Source organism: Metopolophium dirhodum, chromosome 1, assembly GCF_019925205.1.
Source record: "Metopolophium dirhodum isolate CAU chromosome 1, ASM1992520v1, whole genome shotgun sequence".
In the NCBI taxonomy this organism is placed as follows: Eukaryota; Metazoa; Arthropoda; class Insecta; order Hemiptera; family Aphididae; genus Metopolophium; species Metopolophium dirhodum.
In genome coordinates, this window is record NC_083560.1 from 131,562,829 (window position 1) to 131,575,313 (window position 12,485).

The following is a 12,485-nucleotide window of genomic DNA, read 5'->3' on the forward strand; positions in this document are numbered from 1 at the left end:
TTATTTGAAAATATATCAGTAAGTGTATAACATTGATTTATATATTATAAGGTGCTGACCACAATTTATTAATACACAATTTCATAAGTTCCTACTTCGTGCAGTGAACATACATGTTTTTAAATAATACACACATTTTAATTTTAATTATGAATTATTGTGGTTTCAATTTATTTTAGTCTTATATATTTCTTATATTAGATAATATTATATAGTTATGTCATTAAAACACTTCAGAAACCATTAAACATGGCATTAATTTTGAACCCATTACTTCTATATTAAGTCTTAGCAGTTTAAGCACTAAAGATTTAAATATTGCCAAGCAAGTTCAAAGTAGGTTAATTTAATTTTTCTAAAAGAGTTATATTTTACTATTATTACTTAAATACTAAAACCAAATTGTTTGTTAAATAGTTGTTAGATTTGCAATCATAATGTGTTTATAACATTGTATAATCTATTATTTTTGAAATTGGTTTATGTTGAACCAAATCAGTTAAATAAATAATAATATTAATATTGCTTATAAGGCTAAAAATATGATACCAATTTTTTGCATTAAAATTTGATTACTTGTATTATTAATTTAGGTTTGAACAACGAAATTGAACCAAGTTCTACACTATGTGTTATAAACAAAAATAATAATGATATTGGAATTGGAATTCAATTTGAAGAGCAAGGATTTAAGAATTTTAAAAAACCAATTCCACTACACATTAATCATTTTTTTAGTGTACATCCTATTCAACCTTCAGACAATGCAACTATTCTTCCATTTGATTCTAAAAAAGTTTTTTTTTTAAATAATAATATGAATAGGATATGGTGTACTTATGATTTTCAAGAAAATAAATTATACTGTTCAGTTTGTTTGGCATTCACTACTGAAATGAATACATTTACTACAGGTTTAAATGATTGGAGACATGTACATCAACGTATAAAAGAACATGAAAACAGTAAAAATCATAATTTTTGTTCAGAAGCTTACTTTTTACATTTTCAAAAAAAAGATGTTGGAAACTTATTGTTCGTCAATCAAAATCGTTTACAAAGAGAAGAAGTAAAAAAAAGGCGTCAAGTACTTGACCGCATTATAAATGTAATAAAATTAATCGGAAAATGTGGTCTTAGTATAAGAGTGAAAAGAAATGAAGCTGCTTATCTGCTGAATAACGAGTCTGTGGATCATGGTAATTTTCTTGAACTCATAATTTTGCTCAGCAAATATGATGTTGTCTTAAATGAACATTTAAATTCAGTTATAAAGAAAAGTGAAAAACAACATAATTGTAATTCCAAAGGTCGTGGTAATTTAGTAACTTTTCTTAGTCATTATACTACAGATAATATTATCAATATAATTTCTAATTTGATTAAATCAACAATATCAAAAAAAATAAAAGAAGCAAATATGTTCTCAGTGTTATTAGATACAACACAGGATATATCAGTCATGGATCAATGTTCCATCTTTATATGTAGTAGATGGAATGATACATGAAAGTTTAATATCTGTTAAATCATGCATTGATTCAACTGGTAAAGGTATGATGAACCTTTTAAAGAAGGCAGTGGATACGGTTGGCTTAGATATTACACATTGCATTGGAAACGCAACAGATGGTGCTGCTAACGTGAGAGGTGCATACAATGGATTTACTTCTTGGCTTAGTGAAGAAGCACCAGGTCAAGTACATGTTTGGTGCTACAGTCATGTACTTAATCTTGTTATTAGTGATGCAACCAAAAGCCCAATTGCTGTAGCTAATTTTTTTTATTTAATTCATTCTTGTGCTGTTTTTTTTAAGGAATCTTATCAAAGAATGAATTTATGGAAAGAACTTAGTGAAAAAGATAATATTCACAAACGATTACAAGCAATATGTGAAACAAGGTGGACAGCTAAAGAAACAGCGATCAAGAGATTATTTGGTACATATAATAGTTTGGATGATAATGGTATGTTGAGTGACCTTTTACTTGTTTTAACCAAAATTGTACAAAATCAAAATTTAAATCCAGATGTGAGGTCAAAAGCAAGTAATTTTATTTCATCTTTTATTAAATATGAAACTATTTTAGTTGCTCATATGCAGGGATCGGAAGTTCTAGCAAATGCATATTTTTATTGGTTCGTCCTAGAACATCCAAAGTAAGATACAAATATGTTTCACACTTCTCTGATATCATACACGAAATTTTATTTTGCTATTTTTTGCATATTTACGGTTTTTACTGCTATTTTGCTAATTTTAGGTTTTTAGTGCTATTTTTGGGTATATTTTCACATAAATACATATTATAGAAGGAATTTTGCTAATTTGGAGTTATAAATGCTGTTAATGGGCATATTTAAGGAAATAAACACATATTGTTGAAAAACTAAATTACCTACCAAACAGCCGCCTACGAATATGTGAACGAAAACAAATTGTTTCATTTTAAGATGGTACGCATCCGGAATAAACGGCCTTAGACCGTTGTTATCGTCGATAACCTTCCAATAATTTAGTTATTTTTGTATCAAACCTAATTGTATCAAAATATGAACTGCAGTTATCGAATTCGTCGTATTTACGTAAGATACGGCGCTATCGCCGTACGTAAAGACCTATGATTTTATTTTAGTTGTCTGCGTTCTGCCGTCATTTGCGTGTTGCGTGTGCGTTTGATCGTGAACTATCGTATTTATCGTTTTTAAAAATGCCTAAAGTTAAACAAAATTTGTCAAATCGGCTCCAAACTTATGTTAATTTATATGGTCCTAAAATTTTTTCAATTGATAAAAGTGTATTATTTTGTAAAATGTGTGAAGTCAAAGTTAATTCTGACAAAAAGTTTAACGTATCACAACATATAAAAAGTGACAAACATATCAAAGGCCTTGCCCGATATGAAAATCAAATAAATCGACAACAACAGCAGTTATTGACAGCGACAAGTAATATAAGTAAAAAATCGTCATTTAATAAAGATTTGTGTGAGGCTTTTATTTCTGCTAACATTCCTTTGAACAAGTTAGAAAACCCAAAATTCAAAACATTTTTGGAAGTATATACAAAAAATGATATTCCGAGTGAATCCACGTTGCGAAAAGGATATGTGGATGATATTTACAATGAGACCATGGATAAAATTAGGAAAATAATTTCTGACAAAAAAATTTGGGTCAGTATCGACGAGACCACTGATGTACAGGGTCGTTACATTGCAAATGTAATAGTAGGCACTATTGAGGAAAATAATGCAGGCAATATGTTTTTACTTAATTCGGAGGAACTAGAAAAAGCTAACCACTCCACAATCAGCAAACTTTTTGATAGATCAATGAGCATATTATGGCCGGCTGGTATCCAACATGACAATGTACTTTTATTTTTATCCGATGCCGCACCTTACATGGTCAAATCAGGAGAAGTACTAAAAAGCCTTTACTCAAAAATGATACATGTAACATGTGTTGTGCATGGACTGCACAGAGTCGCAGAAGAAGTTAGAAATCAATTTCACATAGTAGATAAAGTTATTTCAAGTGTAAAAAAAATCTTTAGAAAAGCCCCAAGTCGTTTACTTGTATTTAAATCGGAAGCGCCAAACTTACCCTTACCTCCGGAGCCAATTATCACACGTTGGGGAAGTTGGATTAACGCAACAATTTATTATTGCGAGAATTTCGGGATAATCCACCGTGTTATTTTTATGCTAGACAGAAACGATGCAGTTAGTATTAAAGATGCTCAAGATAACATCATAAAACCTGGATTGGAAAACAACTTAACGTATATTAAGTCAAACTTTGCCAAATTAACTTTGGCTATTGAACAATTACAACGGCAACATATGCCTTTATCGGATTCACTAAAAATAGTTCAAGATATTCAAAAATCATTTGAAACATTAAGTGGTCCAAATGGAAAATCTGTTCAAAATAAATTTAATCAGGTACAGGAAAAAAATCGTGGTCTCTTAGCGTTGGAAAAAATATTACAAGTTCTAACGGGTGAAGAGACATTCCGAAATTTAGATGGTCTTCCTGAAGACTTAAATTGTAACGACTTAACATTTTTTAAATACGCACCCGTGACGTCTGTCGATGTAGAGCGGTCATTCTCGGCATACAAAACTCTACTATCAAATAACCGTAGATCATTCAAATTCGAAAATATAAGAAAACATCTTATTATTCAGTGCAATTCTTAAGGTAAATAAAATTAATACACTATATTATTCATTTATTAATAAATTTTTTTATATGTTTATGTTAACAGAAAATGTTCCAGAGCCGGAAAAGTGCCTACTTCTCAAATATTTACTGTTCATATTTTATAAAAAAACTTGTATAATTTAAAAAAGTTTTAAATAAAACATTTTTGTTAATGAAATTTTATTTTGCATATTTTCCAATTTTTAGTGCTATTTATAGCGTTTATATTAATGTTTTTATGTGCATATTTAAGCGCTAAAAATTAATTTTTTTAGTGCTATAACTTCCGAGCCTTGCTCATATGTATATGAAAATATTCCAAATCACTGGGCCATTATCAAGGTACTTACAATCAAATAAATTGGATCTTTTAAAATGTCAGCAAATGGTTACAAGTGCTTTAGAAAATCTTAAGGAAATTCAACGTGGTGTGGAAAATGTCAAAGAAGTTTGTAATACATTTATAACTAATACAAACAACAAAATTGAAACTATGGCTATTAGTTATAAATTAAATGTCGAACAAATTCAATCAACATTTAAAGAAAAAAGAATGTCCAAAAAAAAGAAAACTTTTAACTATGAAAATGAAGAAGACCTTATTACAACTCCAGAAAAAAAGTTCACAATAGAAGTATTTAATACAGTATTGGACACAGTGGTTAACAGCATGAATACTAGGTTTGTAAAAAATAATAGCTTATATTTTGATCTTTCACTTTTATGTCCAAAAAATTTTCCTTTTAATAATCTTAAAGATATACCTGAAAGTGCATTTCTTACATTAGCCACTAAGTTAAAACCATTTATACCCTTTAATGACAATAAAGAAAATAATGTACCAGATATAAGAATTAGACTCTCCGAAGAATTATGGAATTTCAGTAATTCATGGAAATATTTAAAAAATTCATTGGAAGAAGAATATGATAAAATTACATTGAATGAAACAATTGGTGAGGATCAAGATAAGGATGAAGAAAATTATGAGAACTTGTCGACACCTTGTAACTTGACATGCAAAAGTTGTTCGATTTGTTGTTATAGATTGTTAGTTAAATACAACTTATTTTCTAGTGCATATAGTTTATTAACTTTAGCGTATAAATATCTATTGACTTTGCCGGTTACTCAAGTCTCTTGTAAAAGGTCTTTTTCTACTCTTAAATACCTAAAAAATAGACCTAAAAAAAAGAAATTCAATGGCAAATGAAAAGTTAGAATCATTTATGTTGATGTCCATTGAAAAATCAATTCTAATGGAATTAGATAACGATACTATTATAAATGAGCTGGGTACTAAAAGTGATCTTTTAAGCAAACTATTATTGTAATTTTATTAATTATTATTATTTGTTAAACATGATGTATGTAATTGATTGTTGTTTTGTTTTATACTAAAGGACATTATAAATTGTAAATTTTGCTAAGCATTTGTAAAGTACCTATTTGTTATTTTTTTGATATCTTAAATCTTATACCGTTTAATTTGTAGATTATTTACAGCTTTTTTTTTTTTTTTCAGGTTTAACCGACGGCGCCGCGGGAATTGCTTTCGCATTACTTCCGCGACGCCGCCATCGTTTATTTGAAAACTACAAATTATATTATACATACGTGGGGGGGTTGACTAACCGCCCCCTTAGATACATGACATGTTATACTGATTTATTTAAATAAGTGGAGCTTCCTCAGTCTTCGAGGGCCGACCGCAGTCCGCCGCCCTTGCGTTCTCGTACAGGTCCGCCTTCGCGAGCCGACCGGAGTCCGCCGCTCTGGTGTCTCGTTCGGTCCTCCGATGCCGTGATCGTCGTCCCTCCCGTGGTGTCACAGTGGGGGGGATGAAGAACGGTGGTCGGTGACACCTCCGACGAGATTATTTACAGCTAAAATCAAATAAAACAACTTTTAATTAAAAAATTCCAAAATATCGGCGGCAAAAAAATATAAAAATGTGTTCATCGTAAATTAATATATTAGTATAATGACCTATAATAGTATACCATAATAGTTTATAGTAAAAACAATATAAGAAGAACATATGTGATGAGTGATCGCTGATCAGTGTTTTGTGTACATTGATTGGACATAAACAATTATGTAAACGCATTCCAAAAAAAAAAAAAATGTATCATGTCAATGTACGTATGCCGTAGGGCTAATATTAAAAAATGGCCTGAAAATATTGGTTTGCCCGGTAAGAATTTTGGAGCCACTCCGCCCCTGGCTCCTGCCGATCAATACCACTCATAAATTTATTATAATTTGCAATCGGTTCTGGTTTTAGTTTTTCCTGACCCTTTTTATTTTTTGCAAGTATCAAATTATTTTTGAATTCGGTAGAAATATACATAACATCCCGTTTGTCCTTGCATTTACCAACTAATACACCATTAGAGTATATTGTTTTTATTTCCCCAGGTTTTAATTTTGATTTTACTACGGCCTCAGGAATATGTTTTCGGTTAGATCTTAATGTGCCCGTACAGTAGGTATGTCTTTTTTTGTAATAATTGTTCAGCTGAATGACCATTATTTAATTTTTCGGACATCAGATGTAGTAATACGTTTGCAGCATGACCTTTACCTCCTAAGTCATCTAAAACACCCTTATATACAGCGAATTTTATAATAAGTCCATTTGGTTCGGTAAGCATAGGTAACCATATTTATGGCGTTTATTTTGTATATACTGTCGAAAAATAAGGCGGCCTCTCCACAATACCATTGACTCATCGAGTGAAAGCTCTTTATTTGGGTAATAAATATTATTCATTTTAGTATTGAAATAATTTATAAGATAATAAGTTAATCATATTGTACAACATGTAATCTAATTATAATTTAGTATGTTTAATATTATCCAAAAAAATTTCTTATTTATTTTTTTTTTTTTTTAGAACGGATTCTAATTATTGTCAGGAAGACAATGATAATTCTATTTCATCCGTCCACTCTCTAATTGACATCAAAAATCCAGATATAAATATAAATTCAAGAAAAAAAAATCCAAAACTCATCATGAAGCAGATGGTGACGAATCTCAGAATATTTTGGAGTTCATTAAATCAAAATCAAAATCCGAAGATGAAGATTATCATTTTGCCATGTCCCTTGTACCAGAAATTAAAAGAGTTCCTTGGCTATATAAATTGAACCTCAAAGCAGAAATAAACTTACTATTAAGTAAGTATCAAAATTCATCACAATCTGGACCACAATCTGGACGGCAATCAAACACTGGTATCAGCATCAAGCGTCAGAAAGCGATGGTAATTTTTCCCAGTTTATTCATCAACCTCAACAACTACTTCCTACATCAGACTACAGCCAGATACCTCCAAACTATATGAACTCTTCAGAGCACTATCGTCAACATTTCACTAGGACACAGCCTACTACATTCCAAATATTTCAACCAGATCCACAACATACATACATAAATCAATCATACACAATTTCAACATCAGGCACAATGGGGAATGATCAAATAACACAGACTTCAACCGATTTATTGTCACAACCTAACATACAAAGTTCTCCACAAAATCTAGCTTCCACACACCCTTCCACTTACTAACATTTTAATATTTTATTAAACATTTTTTGGTACTAGGTCAGTACAACTTAAAATCATATAACTCGAGTACTAATTTTTTTTTAAATTTTATTTTTTTTAGTTAAGCCAAAGGAATAGGCTAGATTTCATTGGTTTATATTATTATTAAAAATATTTTTTTTTCATTTATTATATTTTAAATATGTCAACATATTACATTTTATAACAAGCTTTTTTAATACCATTAAGAATTTTTTATTATTATAAATAATTATTACCATTAAGTGATTAATTATTATTTAACAAAATATTAAAAATTGTTTTTTATTTATTATATTATGATTCAATGTAAGTACCTATATTATCATATATTATTTAAAAACATTGAAATTCACTTATAATATTATATAGAAATGTGTGTTAATTAAATTGTACTAATGATTACCCACTAATTACTACTGCGGAATATAATTTTGATATCTTAATATCTTAATTTTATATACTGTTAGGCCGGTGTCAGACTTGCGGAATATCCGCAGCGGCCGTTCCGCAGCAGAATTTCCGCTTTGTATAGACTGGTGTCACACTTGCGTTTTTTCCGTAGCGGAATTGGCGTGAAAATATAAACTTGATACTACAGCTCAGTATAAGTTTTAATACTTCAGTTTGATTTCATTTGTCATGCAGAACAAACCGTTTGTCGTATTAAAATAATATATTATGGAACTATTAGAACTTTTAGACGACGTCGAGTTGGTATGTGTCGCGCTCGCTGCTGACACAGTTGAGCGAAACCGTATTTATTGGGTCCACCCACTCAATGCTCAGAGAATAACTTTGGGAGAGTTCCACTGCTTATACTCTGACTTGAGACAATATCCGGATCTTTTTTTAATTACTATCGTATGTCAATTAAATCATTTGACGAATTGGTGATTTTATTGAGACCATATATATCTGAAACGAGCTCCACCTTCAGAGAAACTATTGGCGTTGAAGAACGGCTGACAGTTACATTAAGGTAATATCATATTTTTTATTAAAAAAGGTGAGCAATTGAATACAATTTTATTCCTATTTATAGACAAAAAATTTGATAATATCCGTAAACAGCTCAAAACGAGTCAACATATTTTGAACATTTTGTCAAGTACCTATCTATAGGAATTGATAAAATAAACACATGGTGTAAATTTCATGAATCTATTGGTAGTATTCGTTTTTGAATTACAACAAAATAAGAAAACCGCTACATGGGACATAGAGTTGTAAAAATTTGAAGTTCAAACGCTCATAAAAATTTAATTTGACTTTCCGGTAGACATTTTTTTTTGATAATAATTTAAAACAAAATATACGAGCTTATTAGGAATCTTGTATTATATTTTTAATCTTAGATTTAAAAAGAAAAATTTTTATGGATTTCTAACTCAAGATAATTTGCAAATTATCGTGATTTTTACGTATTTTGTCAAAATTCAAAATTTAAATGCTTTTCGACTCACCAAATAAAATTTTATGAACATTACTAGAAAAAAAACCAAAATATTTTTTCTTTAATTTTTTTTTTGTTTTTCCAGACAAATTTGAAAACTACTCATAATTTTTAATTTTTACCTCTTGTAATATCGAAGTTAAAAATTGAAGAATTATTTTGACTACTTATTGTGTACACACACACAAAAAATAACACATCATTTTTAAAATTCTAAGACGATAAAAAACAACATTTTGTTTAATTATTTATTATTTTATAATATGAATAAAAAAACATTTATAATTCCTTTTTTAGTAGTCAACATCAATGTAACCAGCTGATTGATTTGAAGCATCTGGTGGACTAGGAGAAAATAAGTTAGAATAATTATGATTGGAAGAATTTGTAGTTATGTTTTGATGTATATTCGGGACGGTGTTGGATATGTATGGTGTTTGGTGTTGAATAGGCATCTGGTTTTGGCAGTGGCGTACACAGCTATTTTCAATGGGGGGGGGCTTACATAGTAAAAATTATATACATATATATATATATTATACATTGATAAATCAAAATAATATGTCGTTTAACTAATATTTATTTTCATTATAAAACAATGTCTATTTTCCTGGTTTTTGTCCCAACTCATCATTGACTTCTTCAGGAGTTAAATTTATATTTCGGTATACCGACAACATGGTCAATCCATTTAATCTGTCCTGTGTAAATAATTATTTTTCAGTATAAAATGTAATAAATAAGGATTACAAATATGTATGATAAAAAACTGTTTACCTCTTTCATAGTATTTCTCAAATAAGATTTTACTCTTTTTAAATTTGAAAACATTCTCTCTGGAGTAGCTGTTGATACCGGCAGTGTGCATAGAATTTTTAATAACATATGAATATTTGGGAAGATCACGGGACTACAAAGTTTTAATGCATCAATTCCATTAGATGGTTTAATATTTAGACGGGCAAGTTTTAACTTCCACATTTTAAGTTCACCAAGAGTGGTAGACAAATCATTATGAGTCAAGTAGAATGAAACGAGAGATTCAAAATCAGCTTCATTAGAATCTTCGTTGTTGTCAAATAAACAATAAAAACCTAAATAACGGAGGTTTTAAAAATAATATATTAATATAAATTTATGTTATTGGGAACTAACCTTTAAAAATATTATGGTGCTCTAAGAATCTGAGCTCTAGTTGATTTATGAATGATTCAATATAAGGAATACAAATAATAACTCTAAAATAATCTTCTGGTTCTTCGGATGATAATGATGGATTAGCACGGTTTATTTGCCTTTTGTTTATTCTTTTTACTACAATTTGAAAATCTAGAACTTCAGCCATTTTCTAAATTAAAAGAAATAATTTAAATAATCTTTACTGTATTTATAAATATGATATTAAGAAGCAAACTAGTGATTTTAATTAATTAAAATATTGTATAAGCATAATATATAATATTAATCATTAATGTTAGTTACTTGAGCCTCATCAAATATTTTTTTAAATTCAGGTTCAATATTAGTTCTTAGTTGTTTAAGAGCATTAACATTATCTTCTGCTAAACCAACCATTTCTTTTAAATCAATGTCTTTGCTTTGTAGTTGTTTGCACAATGGCAGCCCATATGAAAATAAAACCTTTTAAAAAACAAATAAACATTTAATTTTTAACTCAACTACATGATTTAATATATTGAATTAGGTACCTTTATAATTTGTACTGATATAAGAAATTCTGAGTCCATTGCATTTCTTAACATATTGGCTTCAACTGCAGTTACATCTTTCCAACTTGACATAGTTTCTAATGAAACTACAACGTATGGAAATAATCCATGCATTTGTGAGAACCTAGAAAATGGACAGTAATAAAATTCACAATATACAATTTATTATAACATAAAAATCATAAAATAAATTAATAACTTACTATATGTTTTTCATTATCAGTTAAGTTGCGATCCACTTTTATAAACATACCAACATCATTAACTCGGGACATAACAACATTTGAGGACGATGTACCTATTTAGTAATTATTTTGTACATAATAAGTAATCGGCTCATTAGCAATGACTTAAGGTGAAATTAAAAATATTTTTACAATACTCGATTATTAATTAAAAATATATACCTGTCCTATTACCTACAGGTAATTATTTAGTATAACTACAACGCTACACGCGTACATACAATATGTATATAATAATATATTATATATAATTCAATAAAAGAGAAATTTATTTTTACCATATTAATCATTTTTTTGTACCTAGGTCCTAGGTTGATAATATAATGTATTAAATATTTACCTGGTTCCTCCGAGTTAATTGTATCACAAATTAGTGATGATTCTTCTTCTGCTATTGGAATAGCAGGCACGGGACGTCTTTTATTCGTATTAGTAGAAAAATATTCGTTTATTCTTTTCATTTTTATTGTTTTATAAAATATTTAAACAGTAAGTACAATTTACTAAACGTTCAAAGCGTCAGGAATTTGATTGAAAATTGAGAAATAGATTCTATACTATAGTATTAGCGATACTGCGATAGCTATTAAGGCATATTATATCGGATTACACAGATCTTTAAATATTCTACGATTGTCGACCCTCATGTTTGTGTTTGAACAAATTTCCCAATAATTTCATTAATTTGTAACAAGATATCAATAATATCTACAATATATTATAACAACAAACTGGGTTGCTCATAAGTTATAATATAATGGAGTATAATTTGTAATATCCCATATCTAATAATAACTTCGGTGACGACGGTCTTCTCGCCGTACATTTTTAATCGAAACTCGATTGTGACTGTAACACTAAAATTCTCTTAATTTAATTTTGTATTAATTTTATTAGTACTATTAATTTTTTTTTAAATTGTCATCATTTTTACGTAATTACGTAAACTGAAAAAATAATAAAGGGGGGGGGGTTTGAACACCCAAAACCCCCCCCCGTGTGTACGCCACTGGGTTTTGGAAAGTACTTTGGCTGTAGTTATTAGAGACATTGGTTTGAACAGGATATGGATACTGGTTCATTACATTATTAGTTGAAGGTAAATTACAATTAGTTTGAAAATTAATGTTTTTTAGCATTTGCATTATTTGAATTTTAAAATCAAATTTTTTATCACTTGGCATTTTTTTTAATGTTGGAAGAAGGGATAGTAAAAATAATTTATCTTCATCCAAATCTTCGT